This window comes from Hydra viridissima, unplaced genomic scaffold (assembly GCF_058129835.1).
Source record: "Hydra viridissima isolate aposymbiotic clone 2 unplaced genomic scaffold, HvirCarnegie_v1 scaffold_13, whole genome shotgun sequence".
Taxonomy (NCBI): Eukaryota; Metazoa; Cnidaria; class Hydrozoa; order Anthoathecata; family Hydridae; genus Hydra; species Hydra viridissima.
The window spans coordinates 210,445-233,567 of record NW_028324312.1 but is presented as its reverse complement, the minus strand read 5'-3'; the positions used below and the strand labels follow the sequence as shown (position 1 = coordinate 233,567).

Genomic DNA, 23,123 nt, shown 5'->3' with positions numbered 1-23,123 from the left:
ATAGTAATGTCTAGTTTGTCAATGTGTATGTCTGTGATTTGGTATTTACCTTGTACGTCGTTTACGGTGTTTGTCGGTTTGATTGTAGGGTCTTTTATGTGTATGAGTGTTCCGTCGGTGTTTTGTTTTCCGGAGCTGAATAGTATGGTGCCTGTGCATAGCGTAGCTGTTTGTCTGTACAAGTCAGGCGTGATGTGCGTCTCTTGTAGAAAAGTTATGTGTTGTTCTGATTGCTGTATGTTATGCAAAATCTCCCTTCTTCTCTGGAGATTTCGCATACCAGCCGTATTCATTGTTTTTATTGTAATAGTCATTTTTATTTTTATTTTTTTAGTTTGGAGATATCGTGTGTGTAGTTGGTTAAGTTAGGTCTCTGGTCGGTTAGGTTTTCGTTTCGTTTTTATGTCGTTCATTTTAGTTTCTTTTGTTGGCGTCGTCACACTTTTTCTTTTCGTAGGTTTTTGTTGGGTGTCTGTTTTTGTGTCCGTCACCGTAGGCTCTGTTTCCATTGGTGTAGGAGTCGGTGTCGAGTTTTGTGACTGTCTTGTGACGTCAGCGTTGTTGGTGTGTTCAAGCTCAGTGTTTTTTTCGTTTGTGTTGTCTTGCTTTTTTGTTGTTGTCGGTACTGGTTGGGTTTCCGTTTTGTGTGGTAGCGTTATGCTTGTTTGGGGTCTGGGTGCTGGTTTGGGTATCAGCGTCATTTGTTTTTTCTTTTCCGTCTCTCCGTTTGTTGCGTTTTGTATGTTATGGGGTTTGTCTGCTTCTTGTTTTTGTGTTTTTTCTATTTCCCCGTCTTCGTCCTCATCTTGTGACATTTCGTCAGTGTCTGAAATTGCTAGGTCTGCCAGTAGCTCTTGTGTGTCTCTTGGTTTGTGTATGGGTGTCGTGTTTTTTCCCCTGAAATATAGGTGGTGCAGCCTGTTGTCTATCTTAATTGTCGGAGGTATTTTGCTTACGTCAACAGTCGGGATGATGTGAACGAGTCTCCGTCCGTCTCGTATTTGGTTGTTGCTTGTGTAATATCCGTAAGAAATATTTACTATCTTACCAAAATCTTTAAGCTCTTCATAGATCTCTTGGTTTAGTACCGATGCGTCTGTCTTGATCGTGATTAATAGTACTTGGTTTCTTCTCGGTTTGATTGTTGTCTTCTGTAATTCTCCCGGAATGTTTAATCCCTTTAGAGTTAGCTCTTGGACTTTCTCTTTCGATTTAAGTTCTACCGTGTATTGGCCCCTTCCCGTATATTGTATGGATGTTATGCATCCTGGGCCAATCACCTTTTGGATTGCTACTTGTATTTCTCCCACTTTTTTTTCTATTCCATTTGGGGTTTGGTCTTTGGTAAAGGACATTAGTTGAAAGATCCGGGAGTGTATTTCCTCTTTTAAAGCTCTTTTTTCGGCTTCTTTTGTGTTTGTTTGGAAGTCTTGTGGTGGTGCTGTTCCGGGCTGTTTCTTTTTCAGCGCCTCTGCAAAAGAAAGTGCTGACCCGTTTTTTTGTTTGTTTGCGTCTTCGTTTGAAGGTTTCGGGTCAGCAGATTTGATTTTTTGTTGGTCAGTAGAATGTGGCTGACCGTTCTCAACAAATTTTTGGCTATTTGAAATGCCTTCTGCTTTGGTTTCAGAAGTAGTTAGCTTTGAAATCGATTGGACTTTGAGAGTTTCCATTTTTTGCGATTTGATTTAGTTTACGCTCTGCTTTTATTTTTTTGTTTTGCTTTTTAGGGCTGTTTCTTTTGTTTAGCTAGGGTAGCTAAAGAAAGTGTTCTAGGTTTTTGTCAAAAGAAACCTAGGAGAAAACTCTGCGAATAAATTCGGCTTAAAAAAATTAAAAAAAGAAGATATACAGCGAACTGTATATCTTTAAAGTTTTTCACTTGGGTAAGTGTTTTTTAAAAGTTTCTGTAGCAAAGGCTTCGCTACAGAGGAAAGTTACGTTTTCGCCTCTACGGAGGAGAAAAAAAGTTTTGAAGGAAAATAGTCTCTTACGCGGGGTGTCTCTAAGTCTTCGCAGCGAGATGCAAAACCATAAATAAACCACCGAAGCAAGTAAAACTAATTTTTTTAAAAACTCAATAAGAAAGAACTCAAGATAAACTTTATTAAAACTTTACTAAAATCACTAAAAGATACTACACTTGATCTTAGCCATTAGGCCGAGAAGCGATACTTTTTGCAACGACTTTGTCCCGGCTCCCTCCCTCTCAACGAAAAAACTTGTGGACATTTGAATGATCAAGTCGATGGGTAACTTTAAGTTTCAACGATGAAAACATGGCTTTCTTGTACTGCATCAATTTCACTCTAAAACATTTGGGCTTTTTTTCAAAAATAACCCAGCTTCTTTCAAAAATAACAAGCTTCTTTCAAAAATAACCCAATTAACCAAAACATAAAAAACGTTTAAAGGCTTTTAAATTTAACGCTGGGCAGCAGATGTGATCAAAGGCCAAGTTGAACAACTGAAAATCAACTCTGTATATGAGCGTCCGACAGATTTCTCTGTCAAAAAGCATTTTGAGAACCTCTGTATTTAAATGTTCTTTTCAACTGTTGTAATGACAGTACTTTAATTCATCACCAGGGTCGCCAAGAAACAGCAGAGTTTAGGAGGACTTGCTTGTCATTAGCCTCGATCCTTTCCCAAGTAGTAATTCCTCACAAAGTCTAAAAAAACAAGCTTGAAAGTTTAAAAATTGGGATGGTGCAAATTAAGTTAAGAATTTAAACTGAGTAGCAAGAAAATATTTTTCAGATACTTTAGTTATTGCAAGAAATGAACACTTTAAATGTTTACTGACAAAAAGGTAAAACAATTTTAAAAAGTGACCTAAAACATCCACTGACAAAATATCAAATGACAAATGGAAAATGAAAAAATTTATGACACTAAACCGACACAGCATTAGGTTAGCAAAGGTAAAGCATACATACCTTGCACACTGTATCTGCATTTTTCCAATCACAAACTCGCAGAGCGTGGTAAAAGTTAATGAGACCTGGAACAATAAGCAAAGTATTTTTTTTAAATATTACATTTTTTAACATATTACCTAACCTAAATTAAGCCTGCAAATGTATTTGCGTACAAATTAGAAGCTCAGGATTGATGGAGAATAAACTTAAAAATATAATTCCCAAGTCAGTTAAAAGGATGTTTACTTGTTGGCTAAAGGTCAACTTTTTCAAACTATCACTTTTAAAAAATGGTTCTGGTAAACTATCGAAGAAACATGACTTACCTTTTTCTTGAAACTTTAACTGCTTCAATATTATATGCTCTGCTAACCTAACTTAACCCTTAACCTTGCCCCAGGACAACACTCAAAATTCTCTTTCAATAACTTATTTTCAATAATCAGACTTGCTACCTGAGGCTGAGTTAACTTTAGCAGTAACTCTATAAAACATAATGTGAGAAAGCCAAACAAAAGGTTCAGTTCAAAATGTAATGAGTATGTAATTTTTTTAAAATTTTATCGCATATCTTTAATCGAATTAAAGGGATCATTCCAAAGAAGCTATAGATTGTCCAGTGAAAAGCATACCTAATTAAGCATTACTTTATTGGGGTTGTGTCAGTATAACTGTAAATGAAACAAAGCTATGAACAAACTAAAGAAATAGGTAAAAGTCTTAGAAAGATCCTATTTCTGTTTCACTCACCAATAAAATCAAGAAGAATTTCCCACTTCTTATTCATTGAGTGGGATGCTCTAAAGAGTATTGCAACTTGCATTCTGGATAATCCAGGAACTCAGAACAAACTCTGTAACTGCACTCATGAAAGTCTTTTGTGACTACTCCTTCATAAAGTTGATGCTTCTAAAAATGAAAATTTATTTTTGAAAGGATTTTTTCATCAGAAACTATTCTTAAGTATTTGAAGACTTGAAAAAGTAAAGTGGGCACAACAATAGGGGTTAAACTGCTTCAAATTTTAAAACACAAACACCAAAATAAGGTGAAAAGATTGAAAATAAAATAGCACAGTACTTTTTATTACCTTAAAGCATTCTTGAAAAATCGTTAAAAAAACTGTGTGAACTCCTCTAAACTTGTCACTTGTCTTGGTTTTGGCATCAGCTACTGTATGAGAAGATAAAACAGGATTTAATTTGTTTAGTTTCCCTTTTTTTTATTTTCTTTTTTTTTTTCGAAACAAGCTAAAAGCACCTTTTCTGCTCTTGACGCTACGCCAACACCAAAAATTTCAGTAGGACTGCGCGTAACCACTGCACCGTTGTTAAACTCAATGATATGCACTTTACCGCAAAATTAACGCACCACTTATAAATTCCGACTTATTTTGAAAAATATTACGTATTTCCCGGATTTATCAAATACAAAGTCGATAATAATGTTTATTGTGACGTCATTTGTAGGCTTTATTCCGTTTTAGTTTCCAAATTGTAGCAGCTTTTCATAAGCAGCACGTTTTGCTGTAACTAAACCTCACTTTTAAAAGAAAAGTATGTATAAAGTTAGTATGAACAGATGTGTTGCTCAATGATAACTGTCATTTGAGCAACACGTCTGTTCTGACTTCTCAACGATACATAAGCTGACATTTTAAAACCTTTTTTGGTACCTCTTGCATCGTTCATGGGAGATGGATTCCTTCTTATGTAAGATAATGCTAGACCACATACGGCGCATGTTGTTACTGAATACTTACAAAATGCTACTATTCAAGTTTTGGAGTGGCCGGCTTGCAGTCCAGATATGAACCCAATAGAGCATCTTTGGGGCATAATGGCACGCTGTGTTAGAAGTCAACATCCACCACCTAGACGAGTTGCGACAAAGTCTTATCCGCGTATGTGAAGATATCCTTCAAGAAACGATTACACCTCTAATTAAAAGAAATCCACGGTGCTGTCTGGCTGCAACAACATCAAGATGTGGCAACACTAGATATTGATAAGTCAAAAATGTTACATTTTAAGCTGTATTAGTGTGCATAACAACAATAATCATCTTAGTTTATTTTGTTACTTACCTTAATTTTATTACTTACCATATTTCTAGTTTTAGTTTGTTTTTCTTTCTTTTCTTTTCTTTTCTCACCATCCTCAAAGTCGCTTTTATTATTATCATCGAAATAACTGTGTTCATGTGTTCTATTCTTAACACGTTTGTCAAAATATATGACCACAATTAAAATAAATCGAAATGTATGTGGTGCGTTAATTTTGCGGTTAAGTGTATATTAACTAGATATTTAACTCGCGCTTTCGCAGTGAAGCATATTTTTTTGCCAAGCAAGTTTTTTTTTGCCAGCCAGAATCATAAAAACATCGATTAAAACAAACGAATTATTGTCAGTTTAAATAAAGAGGCTACCGGCTTTAAAAACTTAAAAAACTTGCTTCACAATTTCTTACGAAATTTATTTGAAGTTTTACATCTAGTTAGTATAAATATCATTGGTTTAGCTAAGAGCATAGTAACGGTTTCTGCTTACTCGCGCAGCCTAGTAAGATGGGTGCACCGCGGACGCTCAGTTGCGAATTCTTTCTTTTTTTTTTTTATCATTCCCCTTCCCGAAACCCCGAAATGAACGAAATGCGATTGGCAAGTATTTGATGCATACCTTAATACACAGTGACTAAATTGTAGTATGTGTTTTTTCCGTGCCGAAACTCTGGTCGGAAGACAGTGCATCTTTTTAGATATTTTAGAGCTTGTGGGTTATCACTAGTACCCAAGCCTTTTTATGAGTCATTAAAAAAAAATTTACAAACAAAACTGTATTCTTCTTCTTCTTTTTTTTTCCGATTGTGATCAGATTATGATTTGTACTGACGATATTACACTGTGTCTACTTCCTCGGTCTTATTTTCTTACAAACATTAACAACATTTGTAGTTTCGTAACTATCCCATTGACCCTTTCATGCACCAATTATTTTTCCATAACTAACATAATCCATAAAAAATCATCTACAAAATGACAGCGGTACTATTAACTGTTTTAATTAGACTTTTTCTACACCTTGATACATTTTGATAGCTTTACAGAACGTCAGTTTTCTTTACCCGTTGATGTAACAATTTTGCTGACAACATTTGAATACTTTGAACACTTTGCCAACGCATTAAATATTCTTGCAGTCGTACTATCTTGCGTGTTTGTGATCCCCACCACTATTGAGTTTGCGTGGCAGCATAGGTATAGCGACAATCGACTAATGGATTTTTAGAAGCCAGCGTTGCTCATACACTTTCAAAAGTAGAACTGCTCTCACTAAGATTAGTCGCGCTGGTGCTATTTCATGCGCTCCAGTTAAAAAGGAGCGCCAAGCTACCGGTTGCTAAAAAACCCGCGGTAAAGAAAGCTGAAACAGCACCTAAGAAGAAAGTCGCTGCAAAGAGTGCCACCGCAAAAGTGGACAAGAAATAACCTGTACTGCTCAATCCTTCATCAAACGGCTATTTTCATAGGTACACATTTCTTTAAAACGTTGCGCGGCATTTAGGACTTTGTCAGGTAGTAACAATTACACTAATTGAGTTTGAAAGTCACAGTAACCTCACCGGTAACTGCTCCGTGCTTTTTAGGTCGATGTATATTCTAGAAAAGGGGAGTTTGAGAGCAATTTTGAAGAAGAAAAAAAAAGGTTTTAAGTTGTTCATAGCCTAGGACGGATGCAGCAGTTTAAGTGTTTTATTTTAGCAGCTAGTTTAGCTATTCTGCACTTGGCATTGTTTGCACAATTAAATATAGCGATTGCAACAGATATTTTCATTTGAACCTATTTCGTTAATGCGTCTAATGTTTTTAAAAGATGCGTGGCTATAAAAATAGCCGTTTGAGCGGATTTTGATCTACTTACTGCTGGTGTACTTGGTAACAGCCTTGGTGCCTTCGCTCACTGCGTGTTTAGCAAGTTCACCGGGAAGTAAAAGGCGCACGGCGGTTTGAATTTCACGCGAAGAGATCGTAGATTTCTTATTTTGAAGGGCGAGCCGCGAAGCTTCAGAAGCAATTCTTTCGAAAATGTCGTTCACGAAAGAATTCATGATGCTCATTGCTTTAGAAGAAACACCGACATCAGGGTGAACTTGCTTCAGGACGTTGTAAATGTAAATGGCATAAGACTCTCGTCTCTTTCTCTTGCGCTTCTTGTCACCAGTTCCAGCGATTTTACCACCTTTCTTACCGGCGCGCTTCTCGCCTTTTTTCGCCACCTTTGGCGCTTGTTTTCCTCCGGTTTTTTGTGCGTCTGACATTTCGACGGGCCTAACAGTAAAAATTCTTTTCGTTTGTTTTCATTGCATTGCAACTGGATTTAATTTAAGATAAAGTTGTAGCCTCCAACTTGAAAACTCTTGCGTCATATGCACTTCTATTGGTTCTTAAAAGATTAAGTTGTTTGAGCATCGTTTATTTCTTTTTTACTATTGGTTAAAAAAAGGTTGACTTTGAGACCACTCTATTTTGATAAGAATAGCAAACTTTTTGCTGTTTAAAATAAAAAAAAGGCGCACGAGATCTCTGGTCCGTCTGTCTGTCTCTGCTTGTGTTAGAAAATAAAATGTCAGGACGTGGAAAAGGAGGAAAAGCTAAGGCCAAGGCAAAAACTCGATCTTTTAGAGCGGGTCTTCAGTTTCCTGTTGGTCGCGTTCACCGATTTTTGCGCAAAGGGCATTACGCCAATCGCATCGGTTCAGGCGCACCGGTCTACTTAGCTGCAGTTTTGGAATACCTCTCCGCCGAAATCTTAGAGTTAGCTGGTAATGCTGCACGCGATAACAAAAAAGCCAGGATCATTCCTCGTCACTTACAGCTAGCTGTTCGCAACGACGAAGAGTTAAACAAGTTGTTGTCAGGTGTTACAATTGCGAGCGGCGGTGTGTTGCCAAACATTCAAGCTGTGTTGCTTCCCAAAAAGAACGAGAAGGTTCCAAAGCCAGCAGCCCAGTAAACGGCGGTATAAACAACACAAAAGGCTATTTTCATAGCCACACATCCGTTAAAAATTATTGTTAAGGCGTTAGAAACTTTAAATTTTAAATTAAAGCCGTACACTATTGCCTACGACCATACCACGGTGAATACACCCGTTCTCGTCCGATCACGGAAGTTAAGCATCGTCGGGCCAGGGTAGTACTTGGATGGGTGACCGCCTGGGAACTCCTGGTGCCGTAGGCTTTTGCAACCGTTTACGAAAAAAAAAAAAAAAAGTCGCCAAAGGGGACTCCCTTTTCTTTACAAAATCTGCTTTTTCAGTTGACTCTAAGATACACAGAACTCATCCCCTGCAAAAGAATATGCATAAACACGGCCCTGCCTGGGTGGTGTCGATTGAAAGGGGAGCGACTGGTCGAAAGGTGTGTGAGGGCGCTTCTTCCGTCTCCGCATCTCTGAGGGAAAGAAAATGGCGCTCTTTTTCCTCGCACAAAAGCCAGAAAGCTAGTTTTGATGCTGAACAACAAGGGCAACGGTTAAAGGGACTATAGCCACCATAGTCAACGAGGGCCCAGGGGAAGTTTTCTTAAGGGGCCCTCGTTGTGATCAATTACATACCCAGGACCAATAGAAGTGTGCTCTAGTCATTAAAAATTAAAAACGAAAGTTAATGAAATCTTTTAAAAGTCAAAACTATTTAAATCTTTTAAAAAAATGATTTTTAAAATATCGTTTGTAGATACACGGGGATACCCGGGAATCTTCCCCGTCCTCTCGGCGGCCATGAAAGAAACCCTCGCAAGTCTAAAGTTGCACGATGTCAATGTTCCCTAGTTTTGTCGAAATGACGAAAAGACTGCAAAACTAGCTTTGAAGAGCAAAAATTTGTAAGATTCGTCAATCGTCGTTACGTATCTCTGGCAACGTTGCGTATTGACGTGTCAACTTGCCAAAATGTTTCGGTCGTTGTCGTTTCTTTCTAAGATCAACACGTAGGAATCAGAGCTGTTTTCATGAAAATAATGAACGGTAGTAAAAGAATGCATTTCACCGCACCAGAATCCAATATGCGATATGCATAAATGGTTGACAATTGTTGTTACTGTTGCTGCTGCTGTTGTTGTTACTATTGTTACTGTTAGATCGTTATTGCTAATGCTTATTTTTTTGTGGTCGTTGCTATTGTCAGTATTACTATTATCGTTAGTTTATCGATGCTATCGTTAATTTTTGTTATTGTCGTTATTGTTATCTTCATCGTTGTCATTATTTTCGTTGTCACTATTGATATCGATTTTCTTATTGCTACTGTTTGTTATTTTAACTATTATTATCGTCATTGTTTTTTATTACAGCGACTCGTTTTCACTGTTGTGACTGTCACATTTTGTTCCGCCGTCGAGTGATTTCCGGGATTGTAACCGGTCGATCACGCTTGCTGGTTGTCACGTTGAAACGATTCTCGTCGCTCCTATGCTTATTTGGTTGCCTCTTTGCGATTCTTAGATTTTTATTGATTTTGTACAAAAAAAAAAAAAAACAAAAAAAAAAAAAACAACAACTTTTGAAATAAATAAAATTTATTTGCACTTATAGCAGACTTTGTATGCGCCTCTCAAAATATGCAGTAGACTCTTAGGGGTGAGAGGAGAGGTTTTTTTTTTAAGTCGTTAGAGGAGGGGGCGAGCGCGAACGCAGGCCCCCACTACCAGAAATTGTACGGTCGAGTTACCGACGTTAGCGGTAATCGCAGGGGTCAGCCCAGGCGAAGTGCAATGCAAGAGCCTCACCCTGGAAGAAGCCCCATGTTGATCAGGTTTACTTCCCCGTCAGGTAAGTATGCTTTTCCCGTTGTGTGGGCAGCCTCGGACGTGCCCCAATCTTCTCAATTGTGGGTTTTCGATTGCACACCGCATCGTCCCGTTTGTTTGCTTTTTTTTTTTCCTTCTCTATAGTATGGGCCGCGCTCAGCAGTAGTGCAACGCCGAGGCAACCCGCGGTCAGGGCGAGGTAAACCTACGATCCCTTGACCAAATGCCAAAAATCAGATTAATATATGAGCCGGACTATGCCGGCGTACCAGATATTAAACTGATAAGAACAGATACTACACTTGATCTTTTTTTTTTTTTTTTATTTCCTTTTACGTCACATCAGCCATGGGCAGTTGTGGACGGTATAATTTACATATTTACAATTTCGTGATAAATTTATTTACAATCGTATATATTTTTTATTTGATTTTTTGCTATATAATATTTTTTTTTTTTTTTTTTTTTTTTTTTTTTTTTTTTTTTTTTTTTTTACTTAGTCAAGTTTTTTTTTTTTTTTTTTTTTTTTTTTTTTTTTTTTTTTTTTTTTATTTACATTATTTACATTTTATATATTACGGATATTATTTGTCGAGGGTTATGTTGTTTTGTGTTGTTGTGTTTTTGTAATGTTTTTTGATGTTTTCGTCGCAAATTTTAATAGCGGTTTTGTAGGTGTTTTGATTTTTGTTTTCTGTCTTTATTTCTGTTCTCAGTCTCTTTATTAGTAGCGTGTGAAAGTGCAGTGGAGCGTTTAGTTTTTTGTTTTCGAAAATCAGTGCGTTTCGTGTGTGTTGTATTGTTTCGTAAAAGGTGTCTATGCATGTGTCGCCTATACTTCTGTCTTGTGCGGTTGCAGTACCCATAAGAAAAAATTTTAGGGTATTGCTGTATTTGTCGTTTGGGTATATGGTGTTCAGTATGTTTATGATTTGTATGCATATTTTCTGTGTGTCTGGGCAGTAGTAGAACCAGTGTTGCAATGTTTCCGTTTCGTTTTTGTCGCATCGTTTGCATGTTTTGTCTATGTTTTTGTTCCATTTGTGCATAGTGTTGAGTGATGGGAGTTTTCTGTGTATGTATTTGTATTGTATTTCGTTGGCTTTGTTATATAGGTTTCTGTCTTGTAGTTTTTGAAATTTTCTGTCCCAGTCTCGTTTTGTTATGGGCGTTTGTCCGGGTGGGAGTTTTCTGTTCCATTTTATATGTCTGTCGGGGGGTGTCATTTTTGATGTCAGTATTCTGTGGTATATTTGTTTGTTCGTTATCTGTGTCAGTTTTCTGTTTTTGTTTTCTATGTGGATGGATGGGATGTATTTGCGATATGTGTAATTTGGTGTTTCTGTGTTCAGTTTGTGCATCCATGTGGTCGGTATCCGTTTTGTTATTTCTGTTAGTGTTTTGTGTGGTATTTCTAGTTTGTCTGCTGTGAGTAGTCCTGGTGTCGATAAGTTACACAAGTCTGCTATTATTTGTATGTCTTGCGTTTTTGTGTGTTTTGTGGGTCTCGGTAGGGGGGGGAACGGGTTTTCTGTAGTGGGTTTTGTTGGCAGTAGGGGGTTATAGTATAGCGGTTGGTTCAGTATGGCTTCGAGTGTGTCGTCTTGTACTTTTATGTCTTTGGTAAATGTCTCCCAGTTGTGTATTAAGTCTCTGTATGTTTTGGGTATAGGGGGTTTTTCGTTGGGTGTGGTGGCTGTGTATAGCGTGTATTTGTTTTGTCTTGCGTTCCGGTATCTGTTTAAAAAGTGTATTGCTGTGTCTGTCCATGGCATGTGTGTATTGTGTGTGAGTATTTTGATCGTCCATTTTGTTTGTAGTGTCTGTGCTTTTGTGTTTATGTCTATTAGGTTTTGTCCTCCGTTGCGTATTGTCTGATGTAGCTGTGTTTTGTTGATTCTTGTTTTCGCGTTGTTCCATATAAAGTCGTATATCGGTGTCATGGTCTTGTCAATCTGTTTTTTGTTTGGTGTCGGTAGTATTTGTAGAGTGTGCCATAGTTTGCTGAGTATTAAGGTGTTCACCACTGTGATTTTTCCCTTAATACTCAGATTTTGTCTCTTCCAGTCTTGTATTTGTTTTTTGAATTTGTGTGTACATCTGTTCCAGTTTTCTGTTATGTCGTCTGTTCCGTCATTGGGGAAAGTCAGGCCTAGTGTGCGTATTTTGTTTTCTGTCCAGTCGAAGCCAAGCGGTCCGGTTTTTTTGTCTTTGTTTTGTCCTATCCACAGTCCTTGGCATTTGTCTCTGTTGAGTTTCTGTCCGGTAGCGGTTTCGAATCTGTGTAGGGTTTTGTCTAGGTTCTGTAAGGATTTCAGTTTCGTGATGTAGAAGAGTGTGTCGTCCGCGTATGCTGTTACCTTTGTTTCGTTGTAGTTTGTCTTTATGCCTTTTATGTGTTTGTTTTGTGTTATGTTTTGTATTAGTATGTCTGCCTGTAGTATGTAAAGTGTCATGGATAGAGGGCATCCTTGTCTTACCCCTCTTGTCGGGTAAAACGGTCGTGAGATGTGTCCGTTTGTTTTTATTTTTGTGGATATGTTTGTGTATAGCGTTTTTATGTTTCGTATAGTCTTGGGTCCGTAGTTGTATTTCGTCAGTGTTTTGAAAAGGTACGTCCAGTCTACTCTGTCGAATGCTTTTATTTGGTCGATGGATATGATTGCTGTGTTTCTCATGTCTTCGATGTTTGCTATTTTTATAATGTCTCTGGTGTACAGTAGGTTCATGTGTATTTGTCTGTGTGGGATGCATGCAGTCTGGTATTGGCTGATGATGTGTGGTAATGTATTTTTTATTCTGTTCGTCATTGTCTTTGTGATGAGTTTGTAGTCTATGTTCAGTAGGGAGATAGGTCGCCAGTTTGTTATGTCTGTTCTGTCTCCTTTTTTGTATATGCATGTGATTAGAGCGTCTCTTTGTGATTGTGTTAAGTAAGATCGGTCCAGTACTGCGTTTGTCATTTTTGTAAAGTGTTTTGTCAACAGCGGCCAGAATTTTTTATAGAACTCCGCTGTCAGTCCGTCTGTGCCTGGTGTCTTTTCGTTTTTCATGTTTTGTAGTGCTGTTGTGATTTCTTGTTCTGTATAGTCTTCGTCGCATAATTTTCTTTGTGTTTCTGTTAGTCGGGGGGTCTTCGTTTCGGTTAGTATTTCTGTCTGTGTCTGTATGTTCAGGTCTTCTTTGGTGTATAGTGATTCGTAAAAGTCCGTCATAACGTTTAGTATCTGTTCGGGGTCTTGCTGTAATTGTCCTTGTTTGTCTCTCAGTTCCGTTATTTCGTGGTGTGCCTGTCTTTGTTTTTCTAAATTGCAAAAGTAGTTCGTCGGGCGTTCTCCGTCTATGTTCCGTATCTGTTTTGTTCGTATTCGTGCGGCTTCTTCTTTTCGTCTCTGTATATGTTCGAGTTTGTGTCTAATGTTCGTGCTCATGGTGTTGTCTAGATGTTTCCGTTCCTCCTTTCTCAGTGTGTTTCTCAGTTTTCTCGTTAGTCTCAGTTCTTGTGTTTTGTTCTGTTTGTGTCGTTTGTGTGCGTATTTCAGTGTTGTTTCTTTTATCTGTTTTTTTGTATTTTCCCACCATTCTGGTATTTGTCTAAAGTCTGGGTGTTTTTCTGTTTGAATGGTTATTTGTTTTGTCATGAGGTCTATGTATGTCTTGTCATTTAGTAGGGTGTTGTTCAGTATCCAGTATCCCCTTCCTCTCGGTTGGGGCTGTACGTTTATGGTGATTGTCGGTGCGTTATAATGGTCTGAAAGTGTGGTGGGTTGGTGTTCTGCATTTGTGATGTATTGTCTTAGAGTCTTGCTTGTGTAAATTCTGTCTATTCTTGTTCTCGTCTTTGTCTGGCTGTGATAGTGTGTGTATTGTTGTTCGTTTGGGTGGAGTGTGCGGTAAATGTCTTCTACGTCTAAAGTGTAAATAAGGTCTTGTAGTGCGTGTTGTGAAATGCATCTGTATTTTTGTAGTGCTGGTGAACGTCTGTCTTTGTCTGATAGTGTTACGTTAAAGTCCCCCGCCAGTATGTAATGTCTGTCTCGAATTCTGGGCGTGCATAGTATGTTTTTTAGGTTTTCCCAGAATTCTTTTCGTTTGTATTGGTGTTGTGTGGTGTTTCCTGATGGTGCGTATACGTTTATCATAGTAATGTCTAGTTTGTCAATGTGTATGTCTGTGATTTGGTATTTACCTTGTACGTCGTTTACGGTGTTTGTCGGTTTGATTGTAGGGTCTTTTATGTGTATGAGTGTTCCGTCGGTGTTTTGTTTTCCGGAGCTGAATAGTATGGTGCCTGTGCATAGCGTAGCTGTTTGTCTGTACAAGTCAGGCGTGATGTGCGTCTCTTGTAGAAAAGTTATGTGTTGTTCTGATTGCTGTATGTTATGCAAAATCTCCCTTCTTCTCTGGAGATTTCGCATACCAGCCGTATTCATTGTTTTTATTGTAATAGTCATTTTTATTTTTATTTTTTTAGTTTGGAGATATCGTGTGTGTAGTTGGTTAAGTTAGGTCTCTGGTCGGTTAGGTTTTCGTTTCGTTTTTATGTCGTTCATTTTAGTTTCTTTTGTTGGCGTCGTCACACTTTTTCTTTTCGTAGGTTTTTGTTGGGTGTCTGTTTTTGTGTCCGTCACCGTAGGCTCTGTTTCCATTGGTGTAGGAGTCGGTGTCGAGTTTTGTGACTGTCTTGTGACGTCAGCGTTGTTGGTGTGTTCAAGCTCAGTGTTTTTTTCGTTTGTGTTGTCTTGCTTTTTTGTTGTTGTCGGTACTGGTTGGGTTTCCGTTTTGTGTGGTAGCGTTATGCTTGTTTGGGGTCTGGGTGCTGGTTTGGGTATCAGCGTCATTTGTTTTTTCTTTTCCGTCTCTCCGTTTGTTGCGTTTTGTATGTTATGGGGTTTGTCTGCTTCTTGTTTTTGTGTTTTTTCTATTTCCCCGTCTTCGTCCTCATCTTGTGACATTTCGTCAGTGTCTGAAATTGCTAGGTCTGCCAGTAGCTCTTGTGTGTCTCTTGGTTTGTGTATGGGTGTCGTGTTTTTTCCCCTGAAATATAGGTGGTGCAGCCTGTTGTCTATCTTAATTGTCGGAGGTATTTTGCTTACGTCAACAGTCGGGATGATGTGAACGAGTCTCCGTCCGTCTCGTATTTGGTTGTTGCTTGTGTAATATCCGTAAGAAATATTTACTATCTTACCAAAATCTTTAAGCTCTTCATAGATCTCTTGGTTTAGTACCGATGCGTCTGTCTTGATCGTGATTAATAGTACTTGGTTTCTTCTCGGTTTGATTGTTGTCTTCTGTAATTCTCCCGGAATGTTTAATCCCTTTAGAGTTAGCTCTTGGACTTTCTCTTTCGATTTAAGTTCTACCGTGTATTGGCCCCTTCCCGTATATTGTATGGATGTTATGCATCCTGGGCCAATCACCTTTTGGATTGCTACTTGTATTTCTCCCACTTTTTTTTCTATTCCATTTGGGGTTTGGTCTTTGGTAAAGGACATTAGTTGAAAGATCCGGGAGTGTATTTCCTCTTTTAAAGCTCTTTTTTCGGCTTCTTTTGTGTTTGTTTGGAAGTCTTGTGGTGGTGCTGTTCCGGGCTGTTTCTTTTTCAGCGCCTCTGCAAAAGAAAGTGCTGACCCGTTTTTTTGTTTGTTTGCGTCTTCGTTTGAAGGTTTCGGGTCAGCAGATTTGATTTTTTGTTGGTCAGTAGAATGTGGCTGACCGTTCTCAACAAATTTTTGGCTATTTGAAATGCCTTCTGCTTTGGTTTCAGAAGTAGTTAGCTTTGAAATCGATTGGACTTTGAGAGTTTCCATTTTTTGCGATTTGATTTAGTTTACGCTCTGCTTTTATTTTTTTGTTTTGCTTTTTAGGGCTGTTTCTTTTGTTTAGCTAGGGTAGCTAAAGAAAGTGTTCTAGGTTTTTGTCAAAAGAAACCTAGGAGAAAACTCTGCGAATAAATTCGGCTTAAAAAAATTAAAAAAAGAAGATATACAGCGAACTGTATATCTTTAAAGTTTTTCACTTGGGTAAGTGTTTTTTAAAAGTTTCTGTAGCAAAGGCTTCGCTACAGAGGAAAGTTACGTTTTCGCCTCTACGGAGGAGAAAAAAAGTTTTGAAGGAAAATAGTCTCTTACGCGGGGTGTCTCTAAGTCTTCGCAGCGAGATGCAAAACCATAAATAAACCACCGAAGCAAGTAAAACTAATTTTTTTAAAAACTCAATAAGAAAGAACTCAAGATAAACTTTATTAAAACTTTACTAAAATCACTAAAAGATACTACACTTGATCTTAGCCATTAGGCCGAGAAGCGATACTTTTTGCAACGACTTTGTCCCGGCTCCCTCCCTCTCAACGAAAAAACTTGTGGACATTTGAATGATCAAGTCGATGGGTAACTTTAAGTTTCAACGATGAAAACATGGCTTTCTTGTACTGCATCAATTTCACTCTAAAACATTTGGGCTTTTTTTCAAAAATAACCCAGCTTCTTTCAAAAATAACAAGCTTCTTTCAAAAATAACCCAATTAACCAAAACATAAAAAACGTTTAAAGGCTTTTAAATTTAACGCTGGGCAGCAGATGTGATCAAAGGCCAAGTTGAACAACTGAAAATCAACTCTGTATATGAGCGTCCGACAGATTTCTCTGTCAAAAAGCATTTTGAGAACCTCTGTATTTAAATGTTCTTTTCAACTGTTGTAATGACAGTACTTTAATTCATCACCAGGGTCGCCAAGAAACAGCAGAGTTTAGGAGGACTTGCTTGTCATTAGCCTCGATCCTTTCCCAAGTAGTAATTCCTCACAAAGTCTAAAAAAACAAGCTTGAAAGTTTAAAAATTGGGATGGTGCAAATTAAGTTAAGAATTTAAACTGAGTAGCAAGAAAATATTTTTCAGATACTTTAGTTATTGCAAGAAATGAACACTTTAAATGTTTACTGACAAAAAGGTAAAACAATTTTAAAAAGTGACCTAAAACATCCACTGACAAAATATCAAATGACAAATGGAAAATGAAAAAATTTATGACACTAAACCGACACAGCATTAGGTTAGCAAAGGTAAAGCATACATACCTTGCACACTGTATCTGCATTTTTCCAATCACAAACTCGCAGAGCGTGGTAAAAGTTAATGAGACCTGGAACAATAAGCAAAGTATTTTTTTTAAATATTACATTTTTTAACATATTACCTAACCTAAATTAAGCCTGCAAATGTATTTGCGTACAAATTAGAAGCTCAGGATTGATGGAGAATAAACTTAAAAATATAATTCCCAAGTCAGTTAAAAGGATGTTTACTTGTTGGCTAAAGGTCAACTTTTTCAAACTATCACTTTTAAAAAATGGTTCTGGTAAACTATCGAAGAAACATGACTTACCTTTTTCTTGAAACTTTAACTGCTTCAATATTATATGCTCTGCTAACCTAACTTAACCCTTAACCTTGCCCCAGGACAACACTCAAAATTCTCTTTCAATAACTTATTTTCAATAATCAGACTTGCTACCTGAGGCTGAGTTAACTTTAGCAGTAACTCTATAAAACATAATGTGAGAAAGCCAAACAAAAGGTTCAGTTCAAAATGTAATGAGTATGTAATTTTTTTAAAATTTTATCGCATATCTTTAATCGAATTAAAGGGATCATTCCAAAGAAGCTATAGATTGTCCAGTGAAAAGCATACCTAATTAAGCATTACTTTATTGGGGTTGTGTCAGTATAACTGTAAATGAAACAAAGCTATGAACAAACTAAAGAAATAGGTAAAAGTCTTAGAAAGATCCTATTTCTGTTTCACTCACCAATAAAATCAAGAAGAATTTCCCACTTCTTATTCATTGAGTGGGATGCTCTAAAGAGTATTGCAACTTGCATTCTGGATAATCCAGGAACTCAGAACAAACTCTGTAACTGCACTCATGAAAGTCTTTTGTGACTACTCCTTCATAAAGTTGATGCTTCTAAAAATGAAAATTTATTTTTGAAAGGATTTTTTCATCAGAAACTATTCTTAAGTATTTGAAGACTTGAAAAAGTAAAGTGGGCACAACAATAGGGGTTAAACTGCTTCAAATTTTAAAACACAAACACCAAAATAAGGTGAAAAGATTGAAAATAAAATAGCACAGTACTTTTTATTACCTTAAAGCATTCTTGAAAAATCGTTAAAAAAACTGTGTGAACTCCTCTAAACTTGTCACTTGTCTTGGTTTTGGCATCAGCTACTGTATGAGAAGATAAAACAGGATTTAATTTGTTTAGTTTCCCTTTTTTTTATTTTCTTTTTTTTTTTCGAAACAAGCTAAAAGCACCTTTTCTGCTCTTGACGCTACGCCAACACCAAAAATTTCAGTAGGACTGCGCGTAACCACTGCACCGTTGTTAAACTCAATGATATGCACTTTACCGCAAAATTAACGCACCACTTATAAATTCCGACTTATTTTGAAAAATATTACGTATTTCCCGGATTTATCAAATACAAAGTCGATAATAATGTTTATTGTGACGTCATTTGTAGGCTTTATTCCGTTTTAGTTTCCAAATTGTAGCAGCTTTTCATAAGCAGCACGTTTTGCTGTAACTAAACCTCACTTTTAAAAGAAAAGTATGTATAAAGTTAGTATGAACAGATGTGTTGCTCAATGATAACTGTCATTTGAGCAACACGTCTGTTCTGACTTCTCAACGATACATAAGCTGACATTTTAAAACCTTTTTTGGTACCTCTTGCATCGTTCATGGGAGATGGATTCCTTCTTATGTAAGATAATGCTAGACCACATACGGCGCATGTTGTTACTGAATACTTACAAAATGCTACTATTCAAGTTTTGGAGTGGCCGGCTTGCAGTCCAGATATGAACCCAATAGAGCATCTTTGGGGCATAATGGCACGCTGTGTTAGAAGTCAACATCCACCACCTAGACGAGTTGCGACAAAGTCTTATCCGCGTATGTGAAGATATCCTTCAAGAAACGATTACACCTCTAATTAAAAGAAATCCACGGTGCTGTCTGGCTGCAACAACATCAAGATGTGGCAACACTAGATATTGATAAGTCAAAAATGTTACATTTTAAGCTGTATTAGTGTGCATAACAACAATAATCATCTTAGTTTATTTTGTTACTTACCTTAATTTTATTACTTACCATATTTCTAGTTTTAGTTTGTTTTTCTTTCTTTTCTTTTCTTTTCTCACCATCCTCAAAGTCGCTTTTATTATTATCATCGAAATAACTGTGTTCATGTGTTCTATTCTTAACACGTTTGTCAAAATATATGACCACAATTAAAATAAATCGAAATGTATGTGGTGCGTTAATTTTGCGGTTAAGTGTATATTAACTAGATATTTAACTCGCGCTTTCGCAGTGAAGCATATTTTTTTGCCAAGCAAGTTTTTTTTTGCCAGCCAGAATCATAAAAACATCGATTAAAACAAACGAATTATTGTCAGTTTAAATAAAGAGGCTACCGGCTTTAAAAACTTAAAAAACTTGCTTCACAATTTCTTACGAAATTTATTTGAAGTTTTACATCTAGTTAGTATAAATATCATTGGTTTAGCTAAGAGCATAGTAACGGTTTCTGCTTACTCGCGCAGCCTAGTAAGATGGGTGCACCGCGGACGCTCAGTTGCGAATTCTTTCTTTTTTTTTTTTATCATTCCCCTTCCCGAAACCCCGAAATGAACGAAATGCGATTGGCAAGTATTTGATGCATACCTTAATACACAGTGACTAAATTGTAGTATGTGTTTTTTCCGTGCCGAAACTCTGGTCGGAAGACAGTGCATCTTTTTAGATATTTTAGAGCTTGTGGGTTATCACTAGTACCCAAGCCTTTTTATGAGTCATTAAAAAAAAATTTACAAACAAAACTGTATTCTTCTTCTTCTTTTTTTTTCCGATTGTGATCAGATTATGATTTGTACTGACGATATTACACTGTGTCTACTTCCTCGGTCTTATTTTCTTACAAACATTAACAACATTTGTAGTTTCGTAACTATCCCATTGACCCTTTCATGCACCAATTATTTTTCCATAACTAACATAATCCATAAAAAATCATCTACAAAATGACAGCGGTACTATTAACTGTTTTAATTAGACTTTTTCTACACCTTGATACATTTTGATAGCTTTACAGAACGTCAGTTTTCTTTACCCGTTGATGTAACAATTTTGCTGACAACATTTGAATACTTTGAACACTTTGCCAACGCATTAAATATTCTTGCAGTCGTACTATCTTGCGTGTTTGTGATCCCCACCACTATTGAGTTTGCGTGGCAGCATAGGTATAGCGACAATCGACTAATGGATTTTTAGAAGCCAGCGTTGATCATACACTTTCAAAAGTAGAACTGCTCTCACTAAGATTAGTCGCGCTGGTGCTATTTCATGCGCTCCAGTTAAAAAGGAGCGCCAAGCTACCGGTTGCTAAAAAACCCGCGGTAAAGAAAGCTGAAACAGCACCTAAGAAGAAAGTCGCTGCAAAGAGTGCCACCGCAAAAGTGGACAAGAAATAACCTGTACTGCTCAATCCTTCATCAAACGGCTATTTTCATAGGTACACATTTCTTTAAAACGTTGCGCGGCATTTAGGACTTTGTCAGGTAGTAACAATTACACTAATTGAGTTTGAAAGTCACAGTAACCTCACCGGTAACTGCTCCGTGCTTTTTAGGTCGATGTATATTCTAGAAAAGGGGAGTTTGAGAGCAATTTTGAAGAAGAAAAAAAAAGGTTTTAAGTTGTTCATAGCCTAGGACGGATGCAGCAGTTTAAGTGTTTTATTTTAGCAGCTAGTTTAGCTATTCTGCACTTGGCATTGTTTGCACAATTAAATATAGCGATTGCAACAGATATTTTCATTTGAACCTATTTCGTTAATGCGTCTAATGTTTTTAAAAGATGCGTGGCTATAAAAATAGCCGTTTGAGCGGATTTTGATCTACTTACTGCTGGTGTACTTGGTAACAGCCTTGGTGCCTTCGCTCACTGCGTGTTTAGCAAGTTCACCGGGAAGTAAAAGGCGCACGGCGGTTTGAATTTCACGCGAAGAGATCGTAGATTTCTTATTTTGAAGGGCGAGCCGCGAAGCTTCAGAAGCAATTCTTTCGAAAATGTCGTTCACGAAAGAATTCATGATGCTCATTGCTTTAGAAGAAACACCGACATCAGGGTGAACTTGCTTCAGGACGTTGTAAATGTAAATGGCATAAGACTCTCGTCTCTTTCTCTTGCGCTTCTTGTCACCAGTTCCAGCGATTTTACCACCTTTCTTACCGGCGCGCTTCTCGCCTTTTTTCGCCACCTTTGGCGCTTGTTTTCCTCCGGTTTTTTGTGCGTCTGACATTTCGACGGGCCTAACAGTAAAAATTCTTTTCGTTTGTTTTCATTGCATTGCAACTGGATTTAATTTAAGATAAAGTTGTAGCCTCCAACTTGAAAACTCTTGCGTCATATGCACTTCTATTGGTTCTTAAAAGATTAAGTTGTTTGAGCATCGTTTATTTCTTTTTTACTATTGGTTAAAAAAAGGTTGACTTTGAGACCACTCTATTTTGATAAGAATAGCAAACTTTTTGCTGTTTAAAATAAAAAAAAGGCGCACGAGATCTCTGGTCCGTCTGTCTGTCTCTGCTTGTGTTAGAAAATAAAATGTCAGGACGTGGAAAAGGAGGAAAAGCTAAGGCCAAGGCAAAAACTCGATCTTTTAGAGCGGGTCTTCAGTTTCCTGTTGGTCGCGTTCACCGATTTTTGCGCAAAGGGCATTACGCCAATCGCATCGGTTCAGGCGCACCGGTCTACTTAGCTGCAGTTTTGGAATACCTCTCCGCCGAAATCTTAGAGTTAGCTGGTAATGCTGCACGCGATAACAAAAAAGCCAGGATCATTCCTCGTCACTTACAGCTAGCTGTTCGCAACGACGAAGAGTTAAACAAGTTGTTGTCAGGTGTTACAATTGCGAGCGGCGGTGTGTTGCCAAACATTCAAGCTGTGTTGCTTCCCAAAAAGAACGAGAAGGTTCCAAAGCCAGCAGCCCAGTAAACGGCGGTATAAACAACACAAAAGGCTATTTTCATAGCCACACATCCGTTAAAAATTATTGTTAAGGCGTTAGAAACTTTAAATTTTAAATTAAAGCCGTACACTATTGCCTACGACCATACCACGGTGAATACACCCGTTCTCGTCCGATCACGGAAGTTAAGCATCGTCGGGCCAGGGTAGTACTTGGATGGGTGACCGCCTGGGAACTCCTGGTGCCGTAGGCTTTTGCAACCGTTTACGAAAAAAAAAAAAAAAAGTCGCCAAAGGGGACTCCCTTTTCTTTACAAAATCTGCTTTTTCAGTTGACTCTAAGATACACAGAACTCATCCCCTGCAAAAGAATATGCATAAACACGGCCCTGCCTGGGTGGTGTCGATTGAAAGGGGAGCGACTGGTCGAAAGGTGTGTGAGGGCGCTTCTTCCGTCTCCGCATCTCTGAGGGAAAGAAAATGGCGCTCTTTTTCCTCGCACAAAAGCCAGAAAGCTAGTTTTGATGCTGAACAACAAGGGCAACGGTTAAAGGGACTATAGCCACCATAGTCAACGAGGGCCCAGGGGAAGTTTTCTTAAGGGGCCCTCGTTGTGATCAATTACATACCCAGGACCAATAGAAGTGTGCTCTAGTCATTAAAAATTAAAAACGAAAGTTAATGAAATCTTTTAAAAGTCAAAACTATTTAAATCTTTTAAAAAAATGATTTTTAAAATATCGTTTGTAGATACACGGGGATACCCGGGAATCTTCCCCGTCCTCTCGGCGGCCATGAAAGAAACCCTCGCAAGTCTAAAGTTGCACGATGTCAATGTTCCCTAGTTTTGTCGAAATGACGAAAAGACTGCAAAACTAGCTTTGAAGAGCAAAAATTTGTAAGATTCGTCAATCGTCGTTACGTATCTCTGGCAACGTTGCGTATTGACGTGTCAACTTGCCAAAATGTTTCGGTCGTTGTCGTTTCTTTCTAAGATCAACACGTAGGAATCAGAGCTGTTTTCATGAAAATAATGAACGGTAGTAAAAGAATGCATTTCACCGCACCAGAATCCAATATGCGATATGCATAAATGGTTGACAATTGTTGTTACTGTTGCTGCTGCTGTTGTTGTTACTATTGTTACTGTTAGATCGTTATTGCTAATGCTTATTTTTTTGTGGTCGTTGCTATTGTCAGTATTACTATTATCGTTAGTTTATCGATGCTATCGTTAATTTTTGTTATTGTCGTTATTGTTATCTTCATCGTTGTCATTATTTTCGTTGTCACTATTGATATCGATTTTCTTATTGCTACTGTTTGTTATTTTAACTATTATTATCGTCAT

The 23,123-nt window shown here is 37.7% G+C and overlaps 1 long non-coding RNA gene, 3 other non-coding genes and 3 pseudogenes across 4 annotated transcripts; 2 read left to right on the top strand and 5 right to left on the bottom strand.

Moving 5' to 3' along the window:
* Positions 1-1,991: 1,991 nt before the first annotated feature.
* Positions 1,992-2,170, bottom strand: LOC149879686 (U2 spliceosomal RNA; annotated as a pseudogene).
* Positions 2,171-2,281: 111 nt separating this feature from the next.
* On the bottom strand, positions 2,282-4,226 carry LOC149879685 (uncharacterized). The gene is made up of 3 exons (XR_016446370.1): positions 4,009-4,226; positions 2,937-3,827; positions 2,282-2,669 (listed from the first exon to the last, which is right to left on the bottom strand). It is a non-coding gene; the product is annotated as an uncharacterized LOC149879685 (long non-coding RNA).
* Positions 4,227-8,040: 3,814 nt separating this feature from the next.
* LOC149879684 (5S ribosomal RNA) lies at positions 8,041-8,159 on the top strand. Its single transcript, XR_016446563.1, has one exon. It is a non-coding gene; the product is annotated as a 5S ribosomal RNA (ribosomal RNA).
* A 1,434-nt stretch (positions 8,160-9,593) lies between these two features.
* Positions 9,594-9,757, bottom strand: LOC149879683 (U1 spliceosomal RNA). Its single transcript, XR_016446701.1, has one exon. It is a non-coding gene; the product is annotated as a U1 spliceosomal RNA (small nuclear RNA).
* A 110-nt stretch (positions 9,758-9,867) lies between these two features.
* Positions 9,868-10,096, bottom strand: LOC149879682 (U2 spliceosomal RNA; annotated as a pseudogene).
* A 5,762-nt stretch (positions 10,097-15,858) lies between these two features.
* On the bottom strand, positions 15,859-16,037 carry LOC149879681 (U2 spliceosomal RNA; annotated as a pseudogene).
* Positions 16,038-21,907: 5,870 nt separating this feature from the next.
* On the top strand, positions 21,908-22,026 carry LOC149879680 (5S ribosomal RNA). The gene has a single exon (XR_016446562.1). It is a non-coding gene; the product is annotated as a 5S ribosomal RNA (ribosomal RNA).
* Positions 22,027-23,123: the final 1,097 nt, after the last annotated feature.